This window comes from Kogia breviceps, chromosome 19, assembly GCF_026419965.1.
Source record: "Kogia breviceps isolate mKogBre1 chromosome 19, mKogBre1 haplotype 1, whole genome shotgun sequence".
NCBI lineage: Eukaryota > Metazoa > Chordata > Mammalia > Artiodactyla > Physeteridae > Kogia > Kogia breviceps.
Window position 1 is genome coordinate 21,070,408 of NC_081328.1, and position 9,616 is coordinate 21,080,023.

The following is a 9,616-nucleotide window of genomic DNA, read 5'->3' on the forward strand; positions in this document are numbered from 1 at the left end:
CACACACACACACTGCTCAGCCCCTGCCCCCAGGCCTGTGGCAGCAGCCTTTGTAATGAATGACTCTGCAGTGGGGCCCAGCAAAAGGACAGGAGGGCACGAGACAAATCATAGCTGCCAGGCGCTAATCTTCCCCTGGGAAAGTCACCTCCACCCCCCTCATCCATCACTGGGCACTGGGCTGCCACCATACCCCACCACCACGTACACACCCAAGACAACCACCCGGGCCCGTGGATGCATATGAAAGTACATAGAGAGGGGGTTGCAGCATACACGCGGGAGCTTCTGCACACAAACAGAGCAACCCAGGCCAAAAAGGCCATTATTGCTCCACATGAGGCCCCTGCCTCGGATCTCCCACCTGAGAAAAAGTAACATCTAATGATTCCAAATAAATCTGCTGAGCCACACATTTGTTTAATTGCCTTAGAAATGTTTGTTGAGAATATTTCAGGTAAAGCAATGTGGTACAGAGGACACAGAGGTGAACAGCACAGGGTCTAGTCCTGAAGGAGCTCACGGTCCAACAGGGGAACTGAAACAATCTCCTCCCTGGGGAGGAGAGGGACACAGGTTTTGAGAGAGGAGGAGGATGGAGAGTCAAGGGAGGGATTACCCCCAGCTGAAGGTGCAGGAACAGCTTTATGAAGGAAGACCTTGGAGGGTGGGTGGAGTTTGCAAGGACAGGAAGAAAGGAGCCCAGGAGCAGGGAACGGGGTGAACCAAAGCAGAGCGTGAAGGTGAAGCGTGCATATGAGAGAGGCAATGAGTTGTGCATAAAGAGGGGCAAGGAAAGATGAGATTGAGACCCATCCACTGAATGCCACTGGCTCCCCCACGCCCATGGAGTCCCAAAACACACACACAAAGCATCCCAGCGTCATGAAAGAGAGGAGCAGGTCCAACTCCTGCCGGAGATTGATGTCGTGGAGTTGTGTCCAGCTGTGTGTGCATCTTCTTCCAGAGAAGAAGCTACGGAGGTGCAAACCTATGTCCATAAGCCATGTCACTGTAGAGCCACTCTGTGCAGTCGCCCTCCAGGCCAGCGCTCGCCAAGCACTGTTCTTAGTGCTTCACGTGCATTATCTCCCACTAGAATGTACGCCCCATGGGGCATGGAATGTCTCACTCACTGCTTAAATCCCTAGGTCTCAGAACGTCGCAGGGCACACAGCTGTTCTAAAAGCTTTCATTGAATGAATGATTGAGCTCATGGTCTCAGTTAACAGGGTTGTTATGCTATGAGATAGATAGAAATATTACCCACCCACCCCCATTTTATAGAAGAGAAAACTCAGTCTTGGAGAGATTCAAGAACTTGCCCACTGGTCATGCAACTGGCGAGTGGAGGGTCCTCAGCGCAAACCCAGCTCGGTCACCGGGGCAAGCTCTCTGCCAGCCATGCTAAGAGCAGCAGCCCTGCCTCTGGCTTTTATATCTCTGCAGTCGTGTTTATGCTTCGAGAAGGCATAATTTTCATCTACATTCTCAGAAGCTGCCTAATCAGGAACTCTTGTAACAAGGCACTAATATAAACATTTCTACAGTTCCACACACTCAGTCAGCCCACTTTAAGAAAGCCCAATACAAACAAAAACACCCAATTTCCAAAGTAGGTAAATCTAGGAGGGCTCATTTGCTTTACAGAAAAATTCTTTGCACTATAAAAAAGAGGAGTTATCAAAGGTTTTTTTTTAAGTAGCAGAACTTCCCTGGGCACTGCAGCGCTTACCCGAAGGGGGTGGAGGGTGGAGTGAGGGCACTGACATTCGTGGATCTCCTGCTGTGTACCAGGCACTTTAGCACTCTGTAGAGGATATACTTGTACCCCCGTTTTAGAGATCAGGAACCTGAAGATCATGGGAATTCCCTGGTGGTCCAGTGGTTAGGACTCCGTGCTTTCACTGCCGAGGGTACGGGTTTGATCCCTGGTCGGGGAACTAAGATCCACAAGCTGCACGGTGCAGCCAAAACAAAGAAAGGAAACTGAAGATCAGGTTCAACACATTTAGTCATTAACATTTGCTCATTCCGGCTCTGTGCGGGCCCCAGGAAAGCAGATATATACAGGTACACCTTTGCCACTCACCCCCACACAGGGCACTTGTATTCTAATGGGGAGAGATAGGTAATAAACATCATGAAAACGAGTAAGTGAACAAATCTTCAAGAAAATGTCATGTTGTGATAAGTGCTATGAAGGAAACATACAGGGTGATAAGAGAGAGCCAGGGTGTCTCACGCAGATATGGAGGCATTAGGGGACCCCTTTGGGCTCTCAGCTAGAAACTGGCTGACTTCATCTCTGGCTCCTCTGCCCCAGTACAGAGAAGGGAGGGAGGGAAGTAGAGAGGGAAGGAGGGAAAGAAGGAAACAGGAGAGAGGGAGGGAGGCATTCAGCCTCTGAATGGGCAGAAATCCAAATGGAAAGAGTCGCTGTGGAAGCAAAGTGTATTTGAAGCCAGTGTCCACTACAGAGCCCTCTGAAGTTAGCTCTGAAGCCCTGGCACCAATTCTCTGAGAAGATAGGCATGTGACTTGTAAAATCCCAGCTCAGCCAGCTTGGTGGGAGCACTGGAACAAGGAGGTCTGGGGCTCTGGAGGGGAGAGGACGATGCAGGCTGACAGAGCGGGGCTTGGGGAGGAATTAGGATCAGACCTGCTGGCTCAGCTCCTTAAGGGCGTGTCGCTTCAGAGGCCATGTTCGACCTCTTTGCGCTCCAGTCTCCTCATCTGTAAAGTGGGGATGCTGGTCAGCCCCCACTCCGAGGTCTGTAGGGAGGGTTAAGTGAATCAGCGGGGCACCGCTGCCTGACGTCCACTGGCAGTCAAGAGGTCTCAGCATCGAGCGTGTGCCGGAGTCAGAGTAACTGAGAATGCAGACGGGGAAAGAGGGCAGCAGGAAAAAAGTAAGGAGCGGAACTGGAGAGAGGTGGAGGGAAGAGACACGGACAGAGAAAGCAGGTGTGCGCATGGTTACCAGGTTTCCCTTCAACTTTCCACAAAGCTTAAGAGATTTCTAAATGGACTTATTATCGCCACCTATGAATTCTTTTAAAGGACCTAGTTATTCAACAGCAAACTAGCTCATTAGGTTTCGTGAGCTCGCCCTGATGCAGGTGCACACAGGCTCTCTGGATGGTCGTCCTGGCGAAGCCTGCAGAGCCGGATCAATGGGCGGCAGTGATGGGGGGAGGCAGCCCATGGCCCACAATTAGGCTTGTCACCGTAGGCCTCCTCCTGCTGCTGCCAGGCCTCTGGAGGTGCTCGCTGCCTGACCTCTCCCGCCTGGTGGGCAAGATCAGAGGGTCTGCAAAATACGGCCCAGCTTCCCTTGGGCCTCTCTAGGCTTGGGGCTGAGGATGAAGCAGGTGGGTGTCCCCAGAATCCAGCTTAGGAGGGGCTGCATCTGGGTGGCGGGCGTGGTCAAGGAATCAGGCCCTTGACATTTCCCTCCCTCCATTCCCGAGCAGAAACGCCCAGCGCAGGGGCTACTGAGATGCTGAGAAAATGCACTTGTCTTACACATCATCGGAGGGATGGGTGCACTTGGGGGTAGTAAAATGACAGAGATGGCTATGCCCCGCCCCCATTGGATTAGAGGACCCCTGCTGGGGTGAGGGGCCGAGTTCTCAAGTGCTGGATGGTGCTTCCATGAAACGCTGTCTCCACTCCAGCAATTTCCAAAGGGTGTTCCCCAGACTAGTAATGTCAGCACCACTTGGGAACTTGTTGGAAATGCAAATTATTGGACACCACCCAGGGATGGGGCCTAGCAAACTGTTTTGATGAGCCCTCCAGGAGATTCTGGGGCTCACTCCAGTTTGAGAACCTCTGCTCTCATGTAAGCAGCAGGAGACCATTAATCAGTGCAGCTGCTAATGGTGGTGCTGCTGGCTGCGGGGTGGGACAGGAGTGGGGAGTGGGGCTGTGGAGAGGCCTGTTTCTTAAATTAAACTAAATGATGGCCATTAAGGGGCATCCCCTGCACATAATTAATTCTCCTTTAGCTAAAAAGGGGCAGGTGAGAACTGGACGGCTACTGATGATCACGGCATGCCCCACCCTCATTCCTCTACCACCCTCACCGTCTCCACGGTCCTCCTCTGTGGACCCCAGCACTCAAGTCTGACTCTCCTGTGCAGTGGCCCCATTGGAGTCTGAGCTTTGTAAGCTACGTGGCACTCACTTCCCCAAGCTCCACACCACTGTCCCCTTCTCCAAGTCGGTCAGCCCTCTTGCCAACTCTGTCCTCATCCCCCAAATCCTCTGCAGCCACACAGGGTCCCATGTCCCTCTTTCACCAGAGCATTTCCACCTTTACTAGCTTGACACATTAAACCTGTGGGCAGAATTGTGTTTACTATTTAGACCACAGGTGGTGCCACAATGTTAAAGAGATGTAAAAAGCTTGGAGCTGGAAATCCACACCCCGGGCCTTTCCAGCCCCGATGGACTAATGCAAACCAAAGTCTTGGGACATATCAGGCCCTTCTTTACTAGCTGTGTGACCCCGGACGACTCCATTCACCTCTCTGAGTCTCATTTCCACAGCTCTCAGATGTGGGTGATGCCACCTATCTCATTAGGTCTTGGTAAGGATGAAGAGAAACTCTACGTGGGAAGCACCCAGACAACACCAGTTACACATTATGGCTGGGAACACACTTAACCCCCCACCCCTTCCCATGGGTTCCAGATGGGCCCAGATGGGGCTCATTCTCATTGACCCAGAGGTGTGTCTGGGTCACAGCAGCTCACCCCCTTCATCCCGTTAATAAATCCTGGAGTCCAGGTACCAGGTCAAGTTCAGTGCAGTTCAACACACCTCTCGTGGGTACCTGTTGTGTGCCAGGTGCCCTGACAGTGGCTGAAGATGCAGAGAAGGAAAGAAAAAGGACCCCATACCCTAGAAGGTCAAGTGTGGTAGGAGAGACGCCATTTTTTTTTTTTTTTTTTTTTTTTTTTTTTTTTTTTTTGTGGTACGCGGGCTTCTCACTGTTGTGGCCTCTCCCATTGCGGAGCGCAGGCTCCGGACGCACAGGCCCAGCCGCTCCGCGGCATGTGGGATCTTCCCGGACCGGGGCACGAACCCGTGTCCCCTGCATCGGCAGGCGGACTCTCAACCACTGCGCCACCAGGGAAGCCCGGAGAGACGCCCTTATAACGCATCCTTCAGAAGAAAGGAAGAAGCAGAGTGGTGCCCCAAAATAGAATAGCTTTGGAGACAGACCTGAGTTCAAATCTTGGCTTTGCCACTAAGGAACTAGCTAACATTGTACAAGTTACTGAATCTCTTTGTGCCCCCTTTTCCTCCTTTATAAGGTGGGGAAAAAATAAGAACTTCAAAAGATGAGGCTTGCAGATGTTGTGAGTAAGCACGTGGCATGTGTGGAGGCTCAGAAAATGGTGTCAGCATTATTATCATTATGAAGGCAGTGGGCTTCCTCGTCCTCCAGGAGCCCGCCCTTCCTCTGTAGGGTCAGGGCCTGATCCGTTCTGGTGGCCCTGGGCTTTGGGGTTAACCAGATGATCCTTTAATACACAAAGAAACCCCAAATAGCTTAACCTCAGCCAAGGCACAGAGGGCCCAGCCACCTGCCAAATACTGGCCCCGAATCCCGTGATCCATTATTGCGTCTGAAAAATCCGTTAAAATTTCACACAATTTCCTGCACAGCAGTGCACTTTATAATGCTGGGAGCCAAGCCGGCCCAGTAATTGGGACTGGAGTGGGGCAGAGTCCAAAGCAATTAATCCAGCCTCCTTCCTTGTTTGCGCCAGGATAAGCCTGACAGGGTGGAGAGTAATTGGAAAGGAGCGGCCTCCACCCCCAACTCCAAATTAATATTTTCCTGTCCTGATTTAATTCCACCCGGGAACAGTGACACAGAGACACGCCATGTCAAGCACTAAGTAATCTGCCACGAGCCACCTGAGGAGGAGCGAAGGACTTTTCCTTTCTTTGTGGTTGGCAGGGGGTAGAGGGGGATGGCGGCTAACAAGACAGAACCTCACAAGTTGGGGGGCCTTCCAAGGACATCTGTAGTCTAACTGCCCCCACCCCCCTGTGCGGGGACATGCCACAAAGGAGCGGGGAAGTCAAGGACTTGAAAGGCAGATGCACCTGAGTTCAAATCCTGGCTTTGTCACTTAGATGTGTGACCCTGGGCAAATCATCTAAATGCCACTGCGCCTCAGTTTCCTCACCTGTAAGGTGGGGATAATAGGACCTACTATGAATGATTGTCACAGGATTCACTATAATAAATATAAGGCACTTAGTGCCTACTCAGTGACTGTAAATGGTTGCTATTTTTTCCTGTTACTCTAGGTTTTATGACCAGGAGCCCAACACAATGGTAGGCACTGAGGCTACAAAGAGAAATAAAACATGGGCCCAGCCTTGAAGAAGCTTGAGTTCTAGTCCCGTATATCTAGGGCTTGTACACAGTAGGTGTTTACTACGTGCCAGCTCCTCACCTTCTGCTGATGGCATCCCTGGGCAGGTGACCTTTCAACCTCTGCCTCCTCACTTTTCATCATTGCGCTGCTGATGCGTTTGCCCGCACGTCAGCCTCCTCTTGGGCTTCTAGCTGCCTTCCTGCAGCTCTTCCCCCCGGTTCGGGCTCTGCTCTAGGGCCAGCTGGAGAGACGGGTCCAAGTGCGGGAGTGGGGGCCCAGGAATGTGCAGATTTCTGCCAAGGAGCTCCCCGTTCCGTCTGAGCCCTCTCTCAGCTGGCTCGGCAGCCTTCTCGTGGGGAGGAGGCTTCCCAGCCTCATCCTCTCTCCTCCCTGGGGCGCTCACGGCAGGGGCGCAGGTTTGTTTAGTCACCTGAAGAACTGGGGAGGGATTAACCTCAACTACCCACGCGGGTATCCTTCCGCGTCCCGCATCCCACGATTCCCGGAGATCTCTTTCACCTCCCAGGTGAACCACTTCCATTGACTCCTTGTCTCGGAGCCTGCTTCCGGGTGACGTCAAATGGAGACAACCAGGTATGCTGCAAACCCTGAGGCCCTGGCAGCCCTGCTGTGGGAGCCTCTCTAACAGAAGGCAGCACCGCGAGACAGAGGGGAGAGAACATGCCTCCTCACCGCTGGGCAGCTCGAGCGTCCTGAGGATTTCGAGGCATTGGCAGAGGTGCCCGGAGAAGGGCAGACGTTACCCAGGAAGCGGGGGCGGGCAGTGCAGACTTATTCATGAGTGAGCTGAGACCCCTACCCACCTAGGACACTCAGAAACACTTGAAGGCCACCAGGCAACAGGAAATCTTACAGGCTCACCGAAGGGGCAAGAACCAGGGAGATCTGGTTATTTGTGTGCCCCTCCCCCCAGCAGCGGGAAGGAAAAAGTTCAGGGAAGGGAAGGAAGATGCCTCAGCGAGTTCCAAACTCCCCCAAAGAAGCCAAAGCAGGGAGTTGCCAGAAAAACCGTGTGTTTGACAAAACTGCAGGGAAACACTATGCAAATGTCACACTGATGAGGAGAGGAGCGGAGAGCGGGCCAGGAATAAACCAAACGTTAAATCGCATCAGTAGGGGAATAATAGCTAAACTCCTTCTTACTTGTAGCACTCAGTTCTGCAGTCGATATGGTCCGGAATGAATGAACGGCCTGCTCAGAGCCACATCTAAATTCAATGTGGGTAGCGCCCCACATTCCAAGCGGGGAGCCAGCCAGCCAGGAGCCATCCTGCCCCATCCCACGTCTGTCACCCTCAGGGGCTAATGAGCACAGGGAGGGAGCCAAGCCCAGACCCCAGCACCAACAACAAGGCAGCTGCAGCTGGGGGAGCCCTGCACAGAGGATGGGTGCCACGGGGCAAGTCAGTGGCCTCTCTGAGCCTCAGGGAATCAACATGGGGGCAGCTTGAGGGGCTGGCGAGATGCAGGGGCACAGAGGCCTGGTGGTTGGCCACAGTGCAGAGAAGGGGAGGAAGCAAGTCGAATGGGGCCAGGTGGTCTGTGTCCTATCAGGCTTTTATTTAGCTGTGTGGATGCAAAATGAGAGTTTGAATTTGGGCATCTGGGGGTTTTTGGGGGTTTTTGTTTTTGTTTTTTTAAGAAACTGAGATTGGAGAGGAGGGAAGGAGCCATGTCTGGAAGGAGAGAAGAGAGAAGCCCAGTGGCTGGTGTGATGTGTGATGGAGTCTGGAGTGTGGTGTGTGATGTTATCTGCTTCCTGTCTTCCCATGAAAACTTCAGGAAAATCCACTCTGCTCGCCTACACTTTGGGAATTGGATATACATGTGATGCCTGCTACAGAGTGAGCGCGGGGGCAGAGCAGAGGCTGAGGGGCCCAGCTGCATTCAGGTCCCACATGTGGAGGGTCACCGATCAGCTGCCCCTGTTATTCATCCCACAGCCATTCTTGGATCCAGACTACACGCCAGGTACAGCTGGTACCTGGGAACAATCACGTATGTGCTGTGTCCTGCCCTCCGTCAAAGACCAGAGGGGAGGACACAGCAGACATATCAATTCAGATCCTGGGAGGATTTCTGCGTGCAAGGCCAGCTTCTAAGGCCAGAAAGCAAACGAGTCTTACCTGAGCAGCTTCTGGGAGCCAGGTTGGGGCCAGCATTTACATTTTCTCACTCCAGCCTCAGAAACTCACTTCTCAGAGTAGGGGATTGGCTCCGAGTCACGCAGCTGAAAAGAGGTAAAGTTGCATGTGAACCCAGATATGTAATTTTAGAGCCCAGCACTGCTCGTGACGTACCAACCAGGCTTACGTAGAGAGGAGGATGCTGGTGGTGAAGATGGGACGCTCTTTCCCTTTCCCCGGGGCATCCTCGGTGCTACACTGCTGTCTTCAAGCTCCCCTGACATGTGAAGGACCCCTCACCCCCCACCTTGGGCTTTATCCCAGTTGTCTCCAAACTTCTAGACATGACTTGGGGCCAGAAGAACCTCACCTATTCTACCCTCACCCTCCCCACTGCTCCTGCCCCTGACCTCAGGGACTTCAGTGGACATCTGTGGCTTTTATCTATCCAGAATTGATCTTTTTGAAACTGTACCTCAAATTTTCTCGGGAGCCTGCATCCCTCTCCCACTATGAGTCCATAAAGTTCTGCAGGGGCAGAGCCAGGGATGCCTATAGGCCTAAATCCTCCCTCTGCTCCCGGCTATGGTGATTGGTTCATGAGTGGGCATGTGACCTAAGCTGGGCCAATGAAATTCAGTCTCAAGAATTTTACTGTTACTATTGGAAAGAAGATGCTCCCTTTGTTGAGCCATTAGAAGGTGGGCCTAGTGCTCCTGGCAGCCATTTTGTCACCATAAGTAGACCTGAGAAATACGGGTAGAAGACAAAAAGAACTGAGAGAAGAAGACAGATGTTTGATAATGTCTGAAGTTCCAGGTCACACAGTGCCTGAAGACTCCCTTGCCCTCTTTAATAGTCAATAACCTCCTTTTTGCTTAAGCCAATTTGAGTTTAGGTTTCTATCAGCCTCCTTCCCCAAACTGAAAAGAATTGGGACAGATGTAGGCAACAACATCCCGTGGGAACTGTGCCTGCGTGTGAACCTGTGCCTACTCTCATCGTCTGGAAGGAGTCTCGGACAATGGAGTCAAATCTGTCTTTGGCAGTGGAGGAGACTG

General features: G+C 52.4%; 1 long non-coding RNA gene across 1 annotated transcript in view; it reads right to left on the reverse strand.

Moving 5' to 3' along the window:
* LOC136793173 (uncharacterized) overlaps nucleotides 1-9,616 on the reverse strand; it is a 33,694-nt gene that overhangs the window by 18,178 nt on the left and 5,900 nt on the right. The window contains exon 3 of the long non-coding RNA XR_010838096.1: nucleotides 8,556-8,659. This is a non-coding gene — a long non-coding RNA (uncharacterized lncRNA). The remainder of the gene's footprint in view (nucleotides 1-8,555; nucleotides 8,660-9,616) is intronic.